At 38.0% G+C, this 24,283-nt stretch overlaps 1 protein-coding gene across 12 annotated transcripts in view; it reads left to right on the forward strand.

The window, feature by feature from the left end:
- Nucleotides 1-24,283, forward strand: part of Macrod2 (mono-ADP ribosylhydrolase 2) — a 1,944,357-nt gene that overhangs the window by 1,046,211 nt on the left and 873,863 nt on the right. The window lies entirely within an intron of this gene.

Genomic DNA, 24,283 nt, shown 5'->3' on the forward strand with positions numbered 1-24,283 from the left:
CTCATTTTTGCTGCTTCTTCTCTGTTTTATTCCATTATCCTTCTTTCTTCTTAAGCATCATGATGAGGGACAAAGAGGATGGAGGTGGAAAAAGGAGTAAAATAGATTTTGGAGTAATGACCCTGTCAGTTACTACAATGTTAGCTTCTAAACTCCAGTATAAGTAGCTCTAGCCATGTCTTGCATTTTTGTTTTACTTGAGAGGAGAGTTGATGGGAATATATGGGACAATATGATTCAGGAAACAATTGAGAAAGGTGAGCATGGAAACCTGCTGACTTTTCTGAGGCGCTAGACCCTGGATTTACTTTTCATAATCTTGGCTCATTAGCCCACAGTAAGGAAACATAATTTACATCAGTGAGCACTGAAATTTATCATTTCTGGCAGTCAGCAAAAAGTAGCATTATTTAGAATTTGGAAACATGATCTGTGTTTACCTAAATGTTTCTCTAGTTTTTTTTTTTTTTTTTTTTTTTTTTTTTTTAAAGATAGGTCACATCTTCATTTGCTGTGAGAGGGAACTAGACATCTAAGACTATACTTCATGCATGTGTTTTCTCACTCACTCAACTCTGCAGCACCTGAAAGGGATGTAAAGATAAAGCAGTGCTATGTTTATGATACACCAACTCTAAAGGTCCATGTTCAACATCCTTGTAACCTCTAAAATCCCACAAACATATGTATTTGAAAGGAATGGTATAAACTGAAAGACCATTATGCTGTAAATGCTTCGTTATTTTCAACTTGGAAACTAGGCTTATGTCATTGAAAAATCCAATGTGTTTTTGCACAAATTTGTGTTTTCTACCCCCATTCCCATTCCCAACACTATGTGTAATGGTACTTTGTGGAATTTCTCACCTTGATTCAAGCACATGAAAAGCTGACAGGATCCCAGGGTTCAGAATACAATTTGTGCCACTTGTGATGGGTGTAGGAATTCAGAATTTGATGTCATCAGAAATCACAATTTTGCCTTTGTTTTCTTTGGTAAATAGAAAGGAACCTTATTGACTCACTGAGAAAGTTTTTCAGGATTATGTTTTACAGATCATAAATATCTTCAACATATTCGCAAGATGAGATTATTCTTTCTGAGAGAATTAATTTTGCTCAGGGGTAAGGGTTGGGGACAATAAAATTATCTGTTCTTCATTGTGTTGCCTAAGTTGGCCACAATTTTAGTCCCCTAAAGACTTCCAGGACAACTTTTAAGGTATTCCTAAACAAACTCTGGACAAACACCTTTTGATTACTTTACTAAAAAAAATTATACCCTACTGAATCAAGATAAGCATAACTAATCAATTAAATATGAGCTCAGTGCATGGGCCTAGAACCTCAAGCCTCATGGTGTGAACAAGGGCTGCTCACCTGAAATGTCTGCCAGAGCTAGTCTGGACTGAAGCCATAGAGAGAGGTGGGCATTGTTTGAAAAATTGTAAAACCCAAGCCCTATACAAAGAAATCAGTTGCTACTCAGCCCAATTCATTCATCAGAGCCTCTTTCTCAAGGAGAGATAATATCCCCTTTCCTCATTAAAAGATATCTGACACCAATAGATTCTACTAGTGTATGAATCAACATGATCTGGCTCAAGCATAGCATCCTAAGGAATACACCCGGCCCATGACATCACTGACTCTATGACATTCAGAGAAGTTGTGAAAAGAAACTTGGGAAATAACCTTCAGGGGGATTACAGAGCAGTTGATTCTTTCTGTTGTGGAATTGTGCACTAATTCATGCTGTTCCATATGACAATGAACGGCTCCCTTTATCATCTGTCCCTCTTGCCTATCCTTTCATGTTGTAACCACTAGTATTAGTGAGAGTAAGGTATTTTGCATATTGTCCTGCATGACAGCACAAGGTACAGCAGGGGCAAGGGACAGCGTATCGTGGTTCAGACCATGAAGCAAAGCCAGCAGGTCATGGGATTCCATGAATATTCACTTCTCTCTAAGCCAAGGCTGGTCCTTGACAGTACTTAATATAGTAGCCTTAATTCTCACTGAGAGTACAACAAAGATGCAATTCTTTTTTTCTTTTTTTTTTTTTTTCAAGACAGGGTTTCTCTGTGTAGCTCTGCCTGTCCTAGAACTCACTCTGTAAACCAGGCTGGCCTCGAACTCAGAAATCTGCCTGCCTCTGCCTTCCAAGTGCTGGGATTAAATACGTGCACCACCACTGCCCAGCCAAAGGTGCAATTCTTATTCACACAATTCCCAATGCCCATACTTTGGGTGAGAGACTTTCTAGGAAGCAATAAATTCAGGGCCTTAGCTTCCTCTTAATAGATGATTTTGTCAGTTTTCTACTTCTGGATGTGTGAGATAGAACATGGGAAGTAACATGAAATATTTCATGATTGGCATAAAGGCTGCCTTTATACTTTTCATGATATGCTAAAGAAAAAATCATGCCACCTTTCAAAAGATAGTTTGAAAATAAAGCTAATCCAAAACATTGTCTAATAGCAAGAATCAGAAACCAATTTATGTACCTATGTAACTAATATATTTCAGTTAGATATTAATTACATGTGAATCCTTCAGCAGGGCCAGAAGCCCATGGCCAAAAGCTCAGGTAGGGAGGCAGGTTTGTAGAAACAGCTCCATAATAATTTGAAAGAAGCTTAAATGACCTAAGTACATTGAGAGCAGAGTTAACCAAGTTCACAGTAGTAACATGGAACTTGCAGTTGTTAGGCTGTGTGGATCTCATTTTTATCACTGCACTAAAGATACTTGAGCACACTGATCTTGCCTTAACTCCTCTTGGTACTCTGGCATCTAGTAACATTCATAAGCATTTGTTAACATGTGAATGGATTCTTGATAAGAAGGAAATAAGGACAGAGTTATAACTTGAGGATAAAAACTGATTTTCATCAGGTTTTAATTATTTAGCATTTTGTTCTATCATGAATGTGTTCTTTTAAATTCTTCTTTATTGCCTCAAAATATCTATGGTTTCCTATTCCATGATGTCCAAATAGATTCTTCTCAAATAGTTCACAACATTTAGACATTTAGTATAGTTTCCTGGTAGTATAAGGTGTGTTGATTTCATTTGGGATACATGCTATATTGCTTATCCGGAGTAAAGTGGGTCAGATTAAGTTTTGAGGCATTTATGTTAAATTCTTGACTAGTGGAGTCATTATTAGCTTAGGACTTGTTTAAGAAAAGTCTATTTCAAATATCTCTTACTATTATTAAATTTACTATGTGGTTTTTAAATAAATGTGCTAGTGTAGATTCCCTGATAGCAATCCCTCTCTTTTGTTATTGATAACATTCAATAGAAGCAAAAGAAATGTCAGTTTCTAAACTGTGAGCCAGATGCCAGGCTCTAGTTTAGTTCAGAGCTGGCAATCTGTTGTTTGCTAAATGTGTCTTGTTATCATAGCAGTACCAGAAGGGAATCAGTTTCTACCACACACCACTAAGTTTCAAAGTAGCCTTTCAACTTCTGCTTGGGATCTGGGGGGACAAAAAGTTTAGAAGTGTGCTACTTTACATCCCTCATATTTTGACTCATTGTTTGACAGCCTGGGAGTGAAATTTAGGATCATTTCTATCAGCAGAAGGCTGGCGTCTGGGTGTAGCTTTTGGGAATGAAACTATACATTTGTGGATGAGCAGAAAGTAAACATCAACCAAAGATAATGGAGTTTGCACAGAGGCGCCCTTTGGTGTGCTGAGCATCATTTCAAACACTCCTCCAAGATCTCTGAAATGTTGTTTATTCTCTGCCTCTAAGGTTTGGGGATGTCCATCTGATTTAAATGTGGGGCATGCCACAGAGACCTGCTATTAATTTCTTAAGTGTTCTCCCCCCCCCCAGCTTCATGTCCGATGGACTAGAAAATTAGTAACCTTGAGTCATTACCTTTGTGCTCTGAGCCTCAGCCTCACTCTTACCATTTACTTAATACTAAGCCTCGTTCCTGAGCGCTCTGAAGTCTTCTTTCTGCTTCTTTTGTTTGCATGTGTGAATGCCTGTGCATAGGGATATAATGGCCATACATAACTCTGGATATGATTACTCTAGAGTTACCTACCTTGTTTTTTGTGTGTTTCTTTGTTTGGTTTTGGGGTGTGTGTGTGTGTGTGTGTGTGTGTGTGTGTGTGTGTGTGTGTGTGTGCGCGCGCGCGCGCGCGCGCACACACGCGATGACTTCTTTATCTGGCACGAGCTAACCGATTAGGCTACATGAACTGCCTGTTAAAATCCAGGGACCCATATGTCTCCACCTGTTGGAATTACAGTATTGGAATTGCAAGTGCTAGGTTTCTTTAACGTGGCTTACAGATGCCTAACAAATGATCTCCGTGCGTCTAAGCCTTTTTGCTACTGGGCTATCTTCTTAGACTCTTCTTTCTTTTTTTTTTTTTTTTTAAATATGAGTGTGTGTGATATTTGCCTTCCCCAAGTCTGGCCCATGTTTTAATTTTTAAAGTGCAGTGTATTTCTTCTTGTCTTAGGCCAGTGATAGGCAGACAGGAAACACTATGAGCTTCATAAATTATTTAAACATCTATACTCATTTTTGAGAAGCATTACTTAACATGATCAGTTTCCTTCGTAGTGCTCTACATTGCATTTTGTTCATTGAGATATTACTTGGAGCAGTGTACATAGCTCCTGTAGGCAGCAGAGAAGCCAGTGAATGGGAAGAAGGTGGGGGCCATTGCTTTATATTTAATTGGCACATGGAACCCTGCCAAGACGCTTCTGTGGAGCCCTGCAAACAGAGTCTTTAATCCATCCTTGTCTTTTAATGATGCTAACTTTGTGACTTCACATTGCTCTTTGGGATGGCAGGGGGTCTTTTCCAGCTGTGAATTTCATGGTACTTGTTTTTCAAACAGCTTGAAAATGCATGTTTCCGTGAATTCCATATACCTGTTAAGTACTTAAACACACAGAAAATCCAAATAAGTTCACAATATAAATCAGCTTTCAAATGGTTTAGACGAATATTTGACCATCATATCTATTATGGAGAGGCTTGGGCTGGTGTAGTAGCTTTTATACAAAGCCAACCTCTCAGGGTACTAGTCTGTGAAAGGATTCTCCCTTCCCACAGAAGGGTTTTATGAGTGGACCCTGGACCACCTCACACTGAGAACCAACAGCTTTCCCATTGATATTCAGCCCAGTGGAGGAAGAAATGAGCTGCATTCTCCTCCAGTGCCATTGATTAAACTCTGATGATGTTTTTGTTTTTTGTTTTTGTCACTTTTTGGAAAGGGAACACTAAAAACAGGGATCTCTTGAGACAGACTTGTTGTAATTATTATTACAAATACTTTGCATTTTATTATCATCTTTAATTACAGCTCCCCTTTAATAGTTTATCACAGTCTCCAAGATTGCTGTCTGCTCACTCGTCTCCTAATTATCCACGAGTAAGCAATTTGTTCTGCATTCTCAGAAGTTGATTGTTCAGTGTTTGCTTCCTTTCTTTTTTGTTGTTTTTTTTTGTTGTTTTGTTTTGTTTTTCAAATTACTGCCTTATAAGGAAAATTGTGGGGGAAATTTCTTGTTTTCATACTTCCTCCATTCTTTTCTAATTTCCTTAGTTATTTGGGGCATCCACCCTCACACACCTTTTCTTATACTAAAATGAGGGATCCTCTCAGAGAAGCTGCACATGGTCCTAGGAAAGAGTGTATCATGGAGCATGGAGATGGCTACTGACTTTTTTCTTGGATACCCAGACCCATCTTTGTAGCAGCTCCTCCCTTTGCAGAGGAAGCTTACTCAGTCTTAGGTGTCTATGTTGAGTCCTTTACAAAATGAAATTAGCCACTTGCTCTGGATCAAACCTCATTTAATTTCCCTTGTCCTACCCTTTCCAGGAAATATGGAAAGGGAACCAAGGCTGAAAAGGAAATAAGTCAAAATTGAAAACATATATGGAAAACAAAATTGAAAAAATATTATAGAATATCTGTAAATGTCTAGGTCAGACTCCCATGTCTACAAAGACAATTACAGTATGATTAGCATATTAACCTATCAGGGGGTAATAGATTTTGATCAGTTTCGGTGTCTGGCCACGCCCTTCTGTCTGCAGCGCTGGCAGTTTCCATGCAGCTAAAGTATTGTGAGGATTATGTGCTGTCCTCTTTGGGTGAAAGTTCATATTCTTCCCTGTATAGTTTTCAGAGATATGCTTTTCTCATTATAAGCCCTAATCAAAAGATGATGGCTCACATGCACTGCTAAACATTTGTGCCTGGATGAGACTGAGGCAACAAAAATCTCTGCAGTTGGCACGCAGTTCTTTAAATGAGCTGTCATCTGTGACAGCGACTTTATTAGTAAGAAAGTGTTCCAAAGGGAAGGTGGGCTTCTTGACCTTAAAATGCAAATGCTTGTAGCAAACCTGTTTAACAGCTGATATACATATATATATATGTATATGTATATATATATATACACACATATATATGTATATCAGTATATATATGTATATGTATATATATATATATATACATATATATATCTTTACCTCTGAAACAACAAGAATCTATTCTTCTCTGCAGAACTGCAGTCAGCCTTGAACCCTAAAACAAAATTTGGATGATGCCATCTAACTTCCTCAGAGAAATGAGTTTTGCTAATGTTGTTTGGGTTATACATGAGTGCTATTTGTCAAATATTGATAGCTTTCTGTCATTTAGTCAAGGCAATAAGGTTATAGTACAGGTTCACCCTCTTTGAACTTCTCTACTTGACTTGATGAAACCAATAAAATATGATCCAAAGTGGTATATAGGACTTGAAACAGGAGTAATCACACTTAATAAATGATGCTTCATATCTGCCTTTACCTTTATCAATGAAATAAAAAATATCCAGTCAACATAAAACTTCCATAAGCCTTGCCCCTGACTGACTCCCACAAACAAGCTCTTTTGATGAACTGTACTGGTTATGTAGTATAAGAAAGACACCCTTGTTTGGTAGTAAATGTCTAAGATTTGAAGCTAGTTGTCATCACAGCATAACTTCCCCTATATTGAGTGTGCATGATGATGGGAATATATCCTTGGACCTATTTCATCATTAGCATTTGACACTGAGGAAGCCACCTCTGAGGCAACAGTGGCTTCTTTTATTAAGAGCAGAGGTCACCCTATGAGAAGAGACTTTCCACAAACAACCCCTCTGTGTCCTCCCCATGCAGCATGCCCACATAATTAGCTAGGGGCTCTGAGATTCTCTTCTAGGTAAAAACACAGATTATCCTCACATCTAAGAAGTGTGTGTGTGTGTGACTAAAATGGGTTTGTTCCCCTCAAGATCTTTCTGCTAATATTTAGGGATGAGTGTGTTTAGTTAGCTAGTGTATACTGACTGCCTCGTGTGTCAGGCATTATTTTAGGAAATGGTATTACAGAGAGGGAAGAAAGTAAATCAAATAGCCCATATTCATTATAGTTAGGAGCCAGGCATGGTGTTTTAAAGAACTATCTAGGAAACTAAATTTACAGATGAGAGCACCTTGTTTATCACTCCGGAATATGTATTTCTTTGTTTCAAACTTAAGATCTAAGACTAACCACTGAGGGAGAATTACTTAATCCCATGTTTGTCTCTCCAGTTCTTTATCACACTCTGTAGCTGCCTTTAACCTGTTGTAATTATTTCTATTACATCTGCTCTCCCTTCTAGACAATTGTTTTTCTTTTCTTTTTTTTTTTTTTTTTCGAGACAGGGTTTCTCTGTGTAGCCTTGGCTGTCCTGGAACTCACTCTGTAGACCAGGCTGGCCTCGAACTCAGAAATCCGCCTGCCTCTGCCTCCCAAGTGCTGGGATTAAAGGCGTGCGCCACCACCGCCCGGCTCGACAATTGTTTTTCAAGGGCAGAAAGAAACGTGTCTCACTATGAACTCTGTTTTTGTAGTCAACACAGAATTTGCTGTATTGGTAATATGGCATGCATTCGTACATAGACAGAAAGTATTAATAAGCCAGAAGACAAGGAGGAGAAGCAGCAGGAGGAGGAGGAGGAGGAAGAGGAGGAAGAGGAGGAGGAGGAGGAGGAGGAGGAGGAGGAGGAGGAGGAGGAGAAGGAAACTGTGGAACATGAAAACTTTCACTTATGATCTTGTTTGTTTCCTTACATTCTCTTAGTTAATTCAACCAGTTTATTTTAGCATTGCAATTACTATTATTGACTTAAAAAAATGAAACAGGCTATTTCAGTTTCTAAGTGACCTCCAGCCCACCATACATATGTGGGATCTATGTGGGATCCCTATGTAGATCAGGGTATCCTAGAACTCAAGAGATTAGCTAGCCTCTGCCTCTGGGATTAAAGGCATGTGTCACCATATTCTATGTGAAGAACTCATTTAAAACTGCATATCCTTGTCTTTTCAATGCCTCTCTGATTGTTGTTTGGTGAGAGTAAAATATTAGATCTCCAGAAGCAGGAAAAAAATATAGAAGAGAAATACAGAGACTCCTTTATGTTCAAAAATGACTTTCAGCACTTATACCTTGGGTTGAAAAGCCATTCTCATCCAGAGCATGAGTCACGAGATATAATAAATGGGTAAGATAGAAATCAGGGATCTGAGATCATTACCGGGGTACCTCACTGGGGTGCATTTTTTTTCTAGCTATAGAACTTCCTGGCCTGATCCTATTGGAAAAGAGAGGATAAATTGTTCTTTTTTGAAGGGGCATTAACCTCAGGTTCATTTAATGAATTACTTCTCCCAGTACACTAACAGATACCCTGGGGCTTAAGATGAAAAATGGCTTCTCTCCTCAAAAGGAGGGCTCAAATATGTACTCTTCTTTCATTTGCTTTAGCTTGTGTTGATTTTTATTCTTTACCTTCTAGTTATGTATATTTAAAATATAACTCTGTATTCTAATCTCAGCTTAGAAGCAAAAAATAAAAAATATGAAATCTGTTCTCTAGCAGGGAATGTTCTGGTTCTTATTCCAAGTTGATTTTCTTTTTTAAAAAAAACATTTTAATCACATGTATGATTGTGTGTGTGTGTGTGTGTGTGTGTGTGTGTGCGTGTATGTTCCACACCTTTGGGGTGGACCTTTCAAGTGGAAGTCATAGGACAGCTCATGGGCATTAGTTCTCCTTTTCTACCATGTAGGTCCTGGTGACCAAACTCAGGTAATCAGGCTCAGAGGTGATTGACATTGCCCATGGAACCATCTTGCCAGCTTCCAGATAGGTTCTTTTGTCTTAATTTACCCCTCCTTTCCTCCTCTTCAAATTCTCATACTACAAGGTAGTTACTCTTCATGCTTTTCCCAGATCTCTGAGGATTGGAATCCCACGGTTAGAAAGGAAATCTGGTGCCGTAGAAATGTAAGCATGTTAGTCAAGTGGACTAGCAGATTGGTGGTCATCCCACATTTTGAGATATGGCTGCACAGGCAAGTTAATTGTAACTTTCCCCACTTTCTCTGGACAATTCCCTCCCTGGAATCATTTAATCATACAGCCATTTCAATGGTTCAAGGTAAGAATTTGGGAGATCTTGTAATGCAAGTTTTAGTACTCAGCTATTGTGAGGTCAACAGGTTAAGAAATGTATGTCACTGGAGAGACAGTACATTCATCATAGTTCCCAAGGCCACAAGCAGATACTCGATTTGTGGCCTCCTGAGGTAGCACTAGGACCAGTTAAAAGGGGGAAAATGGTCATTTATGAAATACAAAAGAAACTGTAAATGAGGTAGCATCGGTCATGACCTTGGAATACAGCCTAAGAGAGATAGACCCCTGGACCCAAAGCAGGCTTCTTTTCATTTGGTAGTGAGCTTTGATTCACAAAGCATGGGAACTAAACTCAACACTTCACATTCCATTCTCCTGCCTGTTCTTGAACTAGTCCATTTTTCTCTTGTTTCTACCTCATCCATCCCAAGATTTCTCCATCCCTTTTCTTCCCATCCTCACTCTTCCTCTTATCCACCTTCTCTGATATTACTGTCCTTCATGCTTTTCCATCTCCTTTTCATAACTCTCATCTTTCATTCAAATGACCCGTGTCATCTGTGGGTTTGCCCTCTAGCACTGCTGCTGAAAAAGCTCAGTGTCTAGATAGTAACTCTATTGTGGGTTTCTTTTCAATCATCATTCTTGCCAAAATTTTTTATGAAAAAAAGCACCAGGGAACATTAGATTTTTCTACTCAAATCACTATTCTTTCGTAGTTAGCTTTATATTGAAATTACACCACAAAATTGACATAGGACTTTTATTAGAGGATATAACAGGAAAGTAGACAGCAATCCTTACATCTTCCTGCCACCTCAGTTCTATCACTGGAATTCAGGCTACAGTGCCTCCAATGTTTAGCATTTTGATAATCATTGGGAATCCCATTATCACAGAGCCATAAACTAAGTTATTAGTGACGTGAGTCCTGGATTACTGTATTTGTCTCTCACTCCATACATCCCGCTTCTGACAGTTAATTATGCCATCCCACAGTAGATCAAACTTTACAGCAGCAACAAAGATTAACACTGTTTTATATTGGGGACACTTAGAGGATAAACAGTGGAAGGTTCTAAGAGAACAGCAGTCAGCTGTGGGATCATCTGGGAAAAACCTATGCAACCACTATTAATATTTAAAAAGCATTTAGATTATTATTTCTAACAATCCCATCTTTAACTCCACAATGAGTTTTGGTTGACAGAATATTTGGGGATCTTTTATGGTCGAAACATATTTGTCACCTTTGTGCTGTCCTAGTGGCCAAGCTGAAAGCCAGTGGTGCTGAGAACTAAGTGAAAGTTTGTACATGTGTATGACAGGCAGACCCAATGACCTCAAAACCCCTTTTGGTTTCATTACCTCTTGCTGTCTCTTTTTCTTTCCTTTTGGTCATTTTTCTCCTATCTTAGCATAAAGTTTCCCCAGTCTACAGAGACAACTAGAGAACTGACATACTGGATAGTCTTTTGCAATCTGTTGAAATGTAGTTCGCCAATAAAGCCATATTGTTCTCGCCTTGTAGGTCTTTCTCTTTGAGCTGCACTGTTTCAGTGTCTCAGGATGGTGCTCCGCGGACACAATGGCTGCTGGAGTGCAGGTGGATGTCAGTCAACCATGCTGACTGCCTCTGTCCCTCCCTCACCCTTCTTCCAGACTGCCGCCCTCACTCACCCTTCTCCTAGGGCCACCCACCACTCCTCCCCAACCCTGGGCATCCATTCTCCAACATGCTCCACTTGTATTCCCACCCTGCTAACACTCCTCCATCCTGCTCTCACAGCCCCTCCTCCTGAGTACCAAAGAGCAAAGGAGAAATTTTCCATGCCAGTGTCTGTTGTGTAAGTGGGTCAGAAGTAGAGTCATTGCACTGGCATTAGAGAAGAGCAGACAATCTTTCTAAACTTCTGTTTAGGGGGAAAACTATACACCGTGACAGCTTATGAAAATCTACCACTAATTAAAAGTCATTTTATCAATCAAAAGTATCAAAAATCAAAGAATGTAGAGATTAATGAAGCACCTGAGGAGATCATTATATGCATTCTTTACCAGATTCTCCTTCCTGTGGAGTTAGATTTAACTTTTACTTTAAAATAATTTCAGATTTATAGAAAATGTATAAAGATGATACAGAAATATGTAATTTTTCTTTGCCTAGTCCTCACTGTGTGTGCCATGTTTTCTAGTCATTCTCTAATTTATCAATAATAATTACACATTAATATTTTTTTAATTTTAAAAGGTGAGTATATGGCTTCTACCCTCAAGTATTTTGAAGAGCTTTTTTATTTTTCTTTCTCTTTTTTTGTAGTCTTGCCAATTCATTTTCTTCTGAGAACTTCAATCTTCTTAAATTCTTGAGAATTTTATACTTTCATACCACATTTACATAATTTCTATCCCTCCTCTCTCCTCGACAACTCCTCACATATCCCTCCTAGTCCATGTCATACTCAAAATCTATTCATCTTTAACTACTACTGTTACATGTATAAAACCTTGAGTTCATTTGGTATTGCTCATATGCCTATGTGTTTAAGACTCATTACTTGGGATTAGATAACTAATCAGAAGGGTCATTTATTCCTGGAAAAGACTTATTTTCCCTCTCTGAAGCATCACTAATTGCCTACACGTCTTCTTCAATGGGTGGAGTCTATTGAGATTCCTGACCCCTTTGACTTTGGCATATCAGCTGGTGTCACTGTGCATGTCTTGTTTAGTGACCATATTGCTGATTTGTTCTGGGTGAAGCTTCCCTGTTACATAGAGAAGATGTCATCTCCAGGATATACTTGATCCCCTGGCTCTTACAATCTTTTCACTCCTTCTTCTGTGATCCTTCCTAAGCCTTGGATATAGTAGTTGTAGATGTATCAATTGCTATTGGGCACCCCATAATCAAATGTTTACTGTATTTTAATCAGTTGTGCATTCATCTCTGTCTGCTACAAAAGAAGCTTATTTGATGAGAGGTAAGGGCTACACTGATCAATGGGTGTAAGAATAAGTTTTTAAAATACAGTTAGTAATTATACTTTTAGGAAAATGTTAAAGGTAAATTCTTGTCTGTGATCCATGACTTCACCAGATAGGCTAAGTTTATAGTATCTATCCTGAATTCCCTCCCATTCAATGAGACTTAAGCCCAATTAGATGGCAGTTGGTTACACCATTGATATAAGTACCATTATTATATCTTTAAGGACTGTTGCTTTCTTTTTTTTCTTTGCCAGCTTGTTTGGCACCTTTGGATACTTTATGAGGTAGTAAAAGGGAACCGTGAAGGTGGGAAAGGGGGAAAACTCTAGAGAAGATGACTGTAATACACATGTAATATGAAAACAGGGTGGGTAGGAAATGGGAACATATTAACAGGTTAGAGGGGCTCATGCAGAGAGGGAGAGGAAGGAAGGAGGAGTAAATAACACTAAGGATGTTTCAAAACACCACAGGAAAATATAGTTTATGTTTTCTTAAAAACATGTATAAGTTCATGCATCTGCTACACATGTATATATTCACATATATTTAAATGAAGTTATGCCACTTATAGTGTCAATGCTCCTCTCAGGAGCCATAGACTGTCTATCAAAGAAGCTTAGTGTTAAGCATTGAAGTTGTTGGTCAGGGGAGCACAGAGACTCCCAAAATAAAATAGGCCTTTGCTGTTACCCTTAGTTGCTTCCTATAATTTGAAACTAAGACCCTGTTGCTGAAGACACCACATACTTCAGACACAGGACTTGGAGAAGTGGACTGAGAATTGGCATGGAAACCTCCTCACTAAGAACTTTAAAGGTTTTCTAAAAACAACCCTATATTATGCTCAAAGTCCCCTGAAATTAACATGAATAAAATTCTATTATATACTACTTATTTTTCCACTACTTCTCTTTGGCATAAAACCAAAAGAAAAGGATGAAATAAGAAAGGAAAGGAAGGGAAGGGGGTAGGGGGGAAGGGGAAGGAAGTGAAGGCAAAGCAAGTCAAAGCAAGGCAAGGCAAAGCAAACCAGTTTAGTCTGTAGTCAAGGACTGGCCACAAGCTGTCCTGGTCTTTCTGTTGCCATGTTCCTCTAGCTCCTGGGCCTTGCCTTGCCTTTTATTGCCCTTGACCTCTATTTTCAGACTATTGGCTCAGCTGCTGTGTGTCTCAGAGGAAGAGAGCTTGCTTCACATGAGGCTCTTGGTTTGATTCACCAAACAAACAAAAGCAAATCAACCCAATGGCTTTTGAGGGTTTCTTGTAAGGTAGAATTTTATGGCATTGAAGGGTAGTATTTAAAACTACCTGAAACTAAAACTAAAAATATCATCACAAGAGATTTTTTTTAAACTTGCTTTATATTTATTTATTTATTTATTTATTTATTTATTTATTTATTTATTGGTTTTTTGAGACAGGGTTTCTCTGTGTAGCCCTTACTGTCCTGGAACTCACTCTGTAGACCAGGCTGGCCTTGAACTCAGAAATCCATCTGCCTCTGCCTCCCAAGTGCTGGGATTAAAGGCGTGCCTCAACACTGCCCAGCTTATTTTTATTTCTTACAAGGATATTTGACCTGAAATTTAAATATTTGCCTCTCAAAAACAAAATATTAAATAAATCAACAGATGAGCATGATAAATCAATACAACATACACATAGTTGGTTGGTTAGTTTTTGCTGTTTCTCCTGTATGGAGACAGTGTGTCACTCTGACCCAAGCTAGCCTCAAACACTCAGTAATCCTCTTGCCCCAACCTCTGGAGAGTCAGGATCATGGACATCCATCATATCGAGTACATTTAGAAATGTTCTGAAAAGTTTGGTCCGAAGTATCCGTATTCTAATACAATGACATTGTGCTCATCAAAAACTTGACGACCAGAGATGTTAGAAGATCTTTGTAAGATATGAAGCTGGAGAATGTCTAAGCAAACATTAAACCATGATCTTTGAGATCATGCCATTAAAAAATAATATATTTCACTCTCATTGCACAAAAATCTGTGAGCTAATTCCTGCAGTGTATAAATCAGTAGGTAGTCCAGCCTAGCATTGTGTATAAGATCATACTTTTCTTCCTGGCAAGCCATGTCCAAGGGGAAAAACATGAAGATCACACAGTGCGTCTTGAGATCCATGTGTCCTCTTCCCATGACCATTCTCTACCTGTGTTTCTCTCCCAAAGCTTCAGTCTCATGAGGGAGAGGAACGGCTCTGGCCTTGCTGAGGACGTATTTGCTACGCTTTGAGCAAAATAGTAAAAGCCAAGTAGAAAGCTTTAGAAATCATAGTCTTCCAGACTTGGGAACCCAGAGTGCACTTTATCAGAAAACATAGTCAGCAGGAGAGGGCCAGCCAGCAGTTCCCATGGAGCATGGCAGAATTCTGCTCAGTTCTGTAAGAGCCTTAGCTTTTATCACTTTCGGTCTCCTCTTCTTTGGCATTCCTTCTCAGGCCGTGGTGAACCTCACTGTTCTGCTTCTTTGAGTAACCTTTTGTGCAACGCTCCTTCATTCTAATGGATTCCTCTTCAGCTTGTCAATTATCCAAGAAGGATTTCATGCCCAAAGTTGGAATTTGAAGTTCTTAGTGAAAAAAAAAAAAAAGATGATGCCCCCAAGGGAAGAAACTTATTTTTTAAATATAAAGGAAATGGTATAAGTATTGCTTCTGACTAAGAAAAAAAAATGCACCTACATAATTTTTAATTTTAAAGTTTTTAGAATTTGAATTTTTTGAGCATTAAATACATGATTTCTCACAACGGTTGCTGTTAAGATACAATGAAATGTTAGAATTTATAACAAACATCCCTAGAATTTCCACTTAATGATGGTCTTACATTAAAGGAGGTTAATGTTCCATAATTCATGTAATTTTCCCATTGTTAGATTATTTTTTCCAACTTTCTAAACTGTGTGCAGTTCTTTGAAGGACAAATTCTTTTGTTGTTGTTATTGTTGTTTTTGATTACTTTCTACATAAGTATTATTCTTGGGCCATTTCTTCTCTTCTTCCTTCCAATTCAGCCATTCTCCCACCTCTCTTTCCTGCCAAACTCATAGCATCATCTTTCTTTAAAAATACCTATTTTTGCTCTCTCTTCCCCTCCTCTCTTTCTCCTCCACTACTGCCCCCCTCTCTCCCTCTCAATTAAACCTCTTACATGTGGAAAAAAATACCTATTTTTACACATACACACACACACATAGACAAAAAGGCACACACGCGTACACACACACACACACATACATAGACAAAAAGACATACACACACATAGACAAAAAGACATAAGCACATACACATAGACAAAAAGACACACACAGACACACGCACACATACACATAGACAAAAAGATATACACAGACACACACACACACACACACACACACACACATACACACACAGTCCTCTTCTGAGTTCATTTAGTGTTGCTGGTATGTATATATATATATATATATATATATATATATATATGTATTTAAGATTGACCACTTGTTATTGGATAACTAGGTAAAAGACTCACCCCTGGTGAAGACTGGTTCTCATTCCTTTAGCATCCATTAATTGCCTGTAGTTCTTCATCCAGAAATGGTCACCTTGTGAAATTCCCCCCCACCCCCATCTACATAGCATGTTAACTAGTGTTCTTTGCTAAGGCCTGATTTAAGTGATTATATTGCTGAGGTGTCAGGAGTGCAGTTTCTGAAGACATACCCTCCCAGCAGATATCCTGGTCCTCTGGATTCTATATTGTTTCTGGTCTTTAGACCTTGATAATCTTCGGAAACATGGGTGTAGGAGTGTTGTAGATGTCAATGTTTATGTGGATGTTGATGTAGACTTTGGAGTTCAGCACCATATAGTCCTTAGTTCTCTTCATTTTGTTCACTGGTGGATCTCTACAATGATCTCCATCTGCTGCAAAAAGAAGCTTCGTTAATGATGGCTGAGAACTATACTTACCTGTAGGTATAAGGATAAGAGTTTAGAATGCAGTTAGAAATTGTTCTTGATTAAGAAAGTGGAATTAGTAAGATTTCCTTTAGCTTTCCTATCCACACTAGCTATAGGTAGTTGGCCAGGTTTACATTAGGAATCATCAATTCCCTCCGACTGAGTGGGACTTAAGCCCAGTATCTTTAATGGGTTATACTCTCTGCATTCTAAGAATTATTTTTATAGAGTAGACTTCCAGAAGTGTAGGTATTGTTGGAGCTGGGTCCTCCTCTAAGGTTCGAGCTGTTCATTCTCTAAAGTGTGTTCAAGGTTGTGTGTTATGATCTTCACACCAGGCTTGGATTTTGTGGACTCAATTGTTTTTCCAAATAGTTGTTTTAACAATAATATTACTGATTAATGGCGTAGGTGAACATTTTCTCAAATGTTAACTTATATCTCCCTTTTTTTAATAGTAATAAAGATATATTTTATATTATATATATAAATTATCTATAATATCTAATGTATTAGTTATTCATGTCTTTTTTTGTATAATGACCACGGGGAAAACATAGCTGTAGCCTACACTGTGTGTGTGTTTTTGTGTGTGTGCATATGTACATGCATGTGTGCATGTGTGTGTATGTGTGTGTTTGTGTGTGTGCATATGTACATGCATGTGTGCATGTGTGTGTATGTGTGTGTTTGTGTGTGTGTGCATATGTACATGCATGTGTGCATGTGTGTGCGTGTATGTGTGTGTTTGTGTGTGTGCATATGTACATGCATGTGTGCATGTGTGTGTATGTGTGTATGTGTGTGTGCATATGTACATGCATGTGTGCATGTGTGTGTATGTGTGTGTTTGTGTGTGCATATGTACATGCATGTGTGCATGCGTGTACATGTGTGTGCCTGTGTGTGTGCACACGTGTGTTTGTGTGCATGTGTGCATCTCTGTGTGTGTGTGTGTGTGTGTGTGTGTGTGTGTAGCTCCAGGCAGTTTTTTAAGCATCCTTTTTAATTTCTATTTCTCACTTGTGAAATGGGACATGATCAAAATGTCATAGAGCTATGAAGATTAGAGGAGATAACTTGCTTTAATATATATGACAATTCCTGATTATAGTAAATATTCACTGTGTCGTTTGTCATAGTTCTCACTAATGTGACAATTAACCCTGCCACAGATATCTACTAGGAAAGTGGGGATTATTCTATTTACTTACGTGAGTTGCAGTGGATTACATATATTAATCCTTTGTTATGTTTGTTTATAGATTCATTTACCAATTTCTCATTTTTTGCTGTTACAATACCTGGTAACTTATCTTAATAATGCTTCTGTGCTTTGCTCAAATGTGGTTCCATATCATGGCAGTAATTCTTAATAGAAAATGGAGTTATGATGGCTCTTTGTGTGCCCTGATTTAATAACAATCAATGTTATTAACACCAAGCCACAGAAAGGGTAAAGAAGCTCTATGTGCCTGCTTGTCAGTATCAAAACAAAAAAAGGGAAAGAAAAAAGCAGTTCAGAAAGGTAATCATGATGGCTTCAAATTCTATAAGGGTTATTGCTAAGCCTAAGCACGAAAGATCCATTTATCTGGATAACAGTTTTAAGAGAGAAGAAAAAAGTTATATTGTTGTGTGTGTGTGTGTGTGTGTGTGTGTGTGTGTGTGTGTGTGAACATGCCACCAAATTTATTTTAATTTCTGAAATGTGTCCTTCATAATACTTCTAGCATCACAAATCTGCCTGCTTGTTTTTTAGGAGAAAATGGGCTACAAAGTTTTGTGGTCTCAGCTGACCCCTTTTCTCTTGCCTCTCTCCCCCCTCTTCTTTCTTCCCTCTGGAATTCAATTGTAACTGACTTAAATTTGCAACTCCATGTTCCATTTCCCCACTGTAGTCACTAACTTTCCTATTGTCACACTCTCTTTTCCATCTGGTTTTCCTTGCAAATTTCCTTTCACACATCTTTTGAGAAGAGGGGGTAGGGTGAAGGCAAGAAAAGAATAGACAGCTCTTCACAAGACAATGCAGTGTTTGCTGAAACTTTTTGTTTTTGTTTTTGTTTTTTCGAGACAGTGTTTCTCTGTATATCCATGGCTGTCCTGGAACTCACTCTGTAGACCAGGCTGGCCTTGAACTCAGAAATCTGCCTGCCTCTGCCTCTCAAGTGCCGGGAGTATGCTGACACTTTTGTAAGATGTTCTTAGTCACTATTGGTTGCAGCTCACTGAAACATTTGCATGGTTAAGCTGAATGTGCTGTTCTAAAAGGTAGGCCTAAAATGTATATAATTTGCTTTATGAAACTGGCATATTGCTTAGAGATCATGATGCTCAGTGAAATTGTGCTAAGAATACAGAGGTCATTACAGGGGTCATTACAAACCTACAGCTTTACTATTTGTTAACACTCCTTACAGCTAATTTAAACAAAGTATACTTAAAAAAGACATAATTTGAGGCAAGGAGTAATTCTGAATTATAATGTCGCTAGCAATCTGTGCAACTTCAGATCTGTGCAGTCTTACTGTTTCAAACGATTGCTGTTTACACAAGCTGCAGATATGTTCAGGGAAACACTTCTCAATCATTAAACTTTGGGAAGAGCATGTCAAAATACAGTGTCTGGGTCTGTAGGTGTGGTCGGGCCCTAAGTCTGCATTTCAAGCAGGCTCTGAGAAGGCAAGCTGGTCTGTCAACTAGTGTTTGAGTCACAAGTGGTTAGGAACACATCACCTACTGGAAATACATGGAGAAAAGTCCTCAAAAAGATATCTGGCCCCAGCCACAGCTATCATGGTGTATCAAATTTAGAGTCTAGCTTCAAATGTCCAAATCCCTGACAAACCTCCACATACTGCTGCTACAGAGGAGCAGAGTGGAATTTGAGTAAGCCTGATTTAACACTACTCAGATTCCCACACCTCTAACCTAATGGGTTATGGACGGTGGGATACAACATGGCACGGACTGTCTAGAAGAGAACTGTGTTTCCTGTGGTAGCTTCCTCAGGGAGTCTCAGTTTTCATAACCACTAAATGGTGCAAATTATCAGTGACTCATGTATAGACTCTTCACATACCCAGAACACAAAGCCAGGGAATCCTTGTTTAATTAGATACATACATTTTAATGTTTTAGATCATGTGTCACAAAAAAAATTAGGAGGACATAGGATGAAAATGTGAATAAAATGAGAAGTTACACACCAAGCTCATAAGAACAATAGACAGTAAACAAGAATCATTTATTGAAGGGTATGCCCTGGCCACCATGTGCAATGATGAGGCATTTGGTGGCAACTTAGGAACACCCCCAGAGTAGTGATATGATTGATGAAGGGAAAGATAATGGATACTTGTTCACATGGAAATGACACTTTGAGAACTTACAACACTAATACTGTTTAAGACAAAAGAGCTGTCAGGTTGATGAGTACCTTTTTTGTTGTTGGCTCTGTTTTGGGTTTATATTTGTTTGTTTGTTTTTCTTCTCTGACATAGTGGCCATCTCTGATGTCATCAGTTACATAGTCCACACCAGTCATGGCATTCACATATGGTTCCTTTTATTTTGAAATGTACAGTCAGAAATAGGCAAACACCTTTCCTTGGAGATCATTATAAGGCAGAACGTTGAAGATTATGCCTCATACTCTGACTGTTCTGAACACTGGATCTCAAACTATGAAGTGAATTTTCATTAGTGTGTGTTAATCGGGAACCTCTCTGTAGCACAAGATCTACAGAAGGGGACACCCATGCCTCAATCAGGACACTACTGTTCTGGTAGGTGTATGAGAACTAAAATGTGAAATCACTATCACTTAGAGATCACTCAACATAGTTGATACCTAGGAGAAACATGGAAAAATAAGCCAGAAATTTATAACAATAGATGTTCCATGACTAACATGCTTAAATCCTACCATGATAGTCTTGTGTCAAGTAAAGAATCAATCACTGCCCTGTGTCAACAGGACACCTGTATATAGCATATTCCTGGACCATTGCAGATCTATTGATTCATGATATATCCCTTATATGAGCATTGAGCAGGGTAGTCTTCCTTAAAGCTGCCATTATATTTAGACAAGAGCAGGTTGGCTCTTCAAAGGCCTGTGTCTTTTTTAGCTGCCTGCTAGTTTGGCAGGAAGTTTGATATTTATCTGCAGTACTTGTCAGAGAACAATCTTTGCATATAATTATTTCTTTACCTTACACACCATATTTTAAGCTTACTTTTGAGTTCTGAGAATTACGAACTGAGAATTAAGGTGAAGAAAAAGCTTAGAAAGACTTGGAAAGGCATAACAGGAACAATTACGTAAATGTCAATAGCCTCCTACAACACATTGCAAAATGGAGCGAATAGTAGAATTTCTGAACTATCAAACTCATAATTTACAGTTTTTACATTTAATGTATTTCATGGTTCAAGGTGGCTTCTAGATCTTTATCAATGGACTTCTCTATGCTTATGCAAAGCAAGCAAACAACAACAACAAAAAGCAAAGTAAGGCTATTGCTATTTTGTCATGTTTCTAGTTCTTCAAAATGTTTCATCATATGACTACACCTTTTGGTTAATATAATATTTTATGCACACAATAACCAATTGAACTAAATGTTGACATTATGTTACTGTGAATTAACAAACAAGAAAGAAGAAAAGCACTTTCCTTCCCTGTCCAGATTATCCATTGACATCAGAATGGGAATATTTATTCTTTGAGACAGAGTTCACTGTGTTGCTCTGACTGGCTTGGAAGTCACTATGTAGATCAGAACAGCCTGAAACTTATAGAGTTCTATCTATCTCTGCCCCCTGAATACTAGATTAAAGGTATATGCTATTGTGCCCAGCCATAGGCATACTTTAAACTGTCTTCTATAGTAACAACTTGCTTAAAGCTTAAACTTAACTTAAAGTTTTAAAATATCTGATGCCAAATTTGAAGATCTTCACTCAACTATGTTCCACTGTTCAAACACTGAAAAAAAAAAAAACAACAAAATCTTACATCCCAAATAAGTACAATTTTCAACAACAAAGTAAATAAGAGTTTTAAATAGGACATAGATAATGATGTCTAGAATTGCTCATGTATAATTTCATCTTTGTTTGGAGGCTGAATCAATGATTTATGTTTATAAATATTGATTTCCTTTCTGGGTTGTTTTATGAACTGAGTGGGAAGGGCCATTGTGCATAGTTTTTGTTTTTATTTTTACATTTTGTCCTCAGAGCAGTGATTGGGATTATTTCCTTGACTATTTATATTGATTGCAGACTCACTTTTCAGATGATAAAGAGAGCATCAGAAATACATGGTGAAATCAACTGTACTTGCAAAGTGGCATTTAACATCTTCTATTTATAAATATGGTACTTTTTACCCAATATCCAGGAAACTTTTGTCAAGAATGACTTTCCATTAACTTACGTGTTAAATGTCAGAGCTTGTTATTTACATCTGAGGTACACAAAACTAAGATAATTTTCCAGGGTCAAGTACACTACAAAGAACATGTGCTGCAAATGAATATTATTTAAAGCCAAACATGCATTTCTCTGTAGCTCATCTTCTTAACAAAACCATCTCTAATTAAGTAAATATAATTCCCATTCACTGACATTTAAAATATCATCACTTTTAAGAGAATAGTCTGAAGATTTTATACTCTGTCATTGATTCATAACTGTTGATTGGTTCTTTCAGTTGTATGTGATTATGTTTGTATATATGGATGATTGAGGGGAATGTGAAATATCATTTGGAAAAGTAATAATTGGGAATGAAGTTAATGTGTGTCAGCATGAAGTTAACATTCCACTCAGTGCCTCTTTGTTCATCACCAGTTGGAGTGAAAATGGGGCTCCCTAAAATTTATGTTGTCCAACTTCCTCACAAAGATCTTTCACTCAACTGTGGTTTAACTTCTCAGCTAGTTTTCCCAATTTGTTGTCCTGTAAAGTAATAAATGGACCAAATTTTCTACACACTAATTAAAATTCCATTTCTCATGAATTCTTTAATCGAGTGCAAGTCATTATGTGCTTTGTTGATTCTTAAGTGCAAAGATAATTGCAATGGGCAGCATGAAAAGGGTTTGATTATTGCCTGTCGACTCTTGTGAATTCTAATAGGTCTAATTGCATAGCATCAATTCATCATCTCAGCATCACTTCTTTTTATTATTAGCTCTCGGAATTGTAATGTGCTCATAAAAAAGGGTTGTAGTATATCAGCAATGACATGCTACCTGGCCTATTCTAATTTTCAGCACTTACGTTGTGCAACTCTTGAAATTAAAAGTTTATTATGAAGTGCCCTTTTTCTGAAACTAATCTTAAAATGTTCCTGTAGGATGATATGAGTACTGTCCAATAATCTACATATGAATCTGTCTTGGAAATAATTCCATTAGGTGACTGCCAAGACCTCCTTTGTTCAGATTGTTCCTATAAACTCAGAACATAATGTGTTAGTTGGAAAACACTTCTTAGACTTTTAAAATGGGAATTCCTGGTGGTGCTTAGGAGAATTTCTGTACTATCGTGGCTATTCTTAAGGCAATTGGAAGAAAGAGCTTCCACTGAATAATAATGTGGACTCTCCTAGGTATCCCACTTATATGACTAAGAGAATACCAATAATTATGGCCCCAAACACCCTGTCATTTTCACTTTGGAAATACTTCATTCCTGATCTAGAAATGAAATAGAAAGTTTTAACCAATCTACAACTAAACTGTTTTATATGTCTAGTAATGATGACTGGACATCTGAGAACCTATCTCTTCTGTCAAGCCATGTACTTTACTCATTATTTGCATTAATTTCAGGGGCCCTTTGTGAATGAAGTTTTAATATAACAGTTTTTACAATAAGGCTCAAAATACCGCCCACAGTCATAAGTGATTTTGTAACAAACTGCAACTTCAACTCAGAAGAGAAGACTCTGGTACTTTGGGTCCTATGTCATCATGTTTGGTGACTTCAGTCTCCTACGTGAATGCCATAATAGTAGTCCTAAAAGAACAATTACCAGACTGTCAGGTTGAACCTAAATCATCCATGAAATTAAGGCAAAATTCAGATTTTGTGATTGCTTTAGGGTAATATATTCAGAAATGATTATAATCGATGCTTGGGAGTGAGTCCATTTCTCATCTTTTTCTAACACTTAAGGAAGTTGAAGACAAATGTTTTAGTTATCTACTGCTGTGTAACAAGCTATTTCATCTCCTGGAGGAAACCAACAGCCACCTTATGAGGCTGGATGGTTCTGTGTGGAGGAAATGCAAATGACCTTTCTATGTTTTACCACATTTGGGTCCTCAGTAGGAAGGACTAGGAACTTGGTAACAAATGTTGTATTCAGATAGGATGTGTCACAGCATGGTCTCAGCCAGGAATGGCCACCGGGTGCCTACTTTTGTGCTTCTCTCCCCATGGTACATGGTTTTTAGTGTTCCAAAAAGTATTTCATGTGATCAAGACAGAACCAGCAGGGATTATCACCTTCAGTTAGAAAGTCCCACCACATCCTTTGGACACTTTCATGTGCTGTAAGCAAGTTTCTATAGGCATCTAGGATTGACTGGGAAGGGATTTACAACACTGTCTTTTTATATACTGTCAAAGTCCCACGGCAGAAAAGCAGGAGATATTGTTGTGGCCATTTGCCAGTAATATGGCCTGCCACGGGGAATAAATCACCATTATGTGATTGCTTCAATATTCAATGTAAATCATGCCAAGCTTATCTAATACTCTCTTGTATTTATCCTTTCTATTATTTCACTTCTGAT

The sequence above is a fragment of the Mastomys coucha genome, unplaced genomic scaffold (assembly GCF_008632895.1).
Source record: "Mastomys coucha isolate ucsf_1 unplaced genomic scaffold, UCSF_Mcou_1 pScaffold15, whole genome shotgun sequence".
Classification (NCBI taxonomy): Eukaryota; Metazoa; Chordata; class Mammalia; order Rodentia; family Muridae; genus Mastomys; species Mastomys coucha.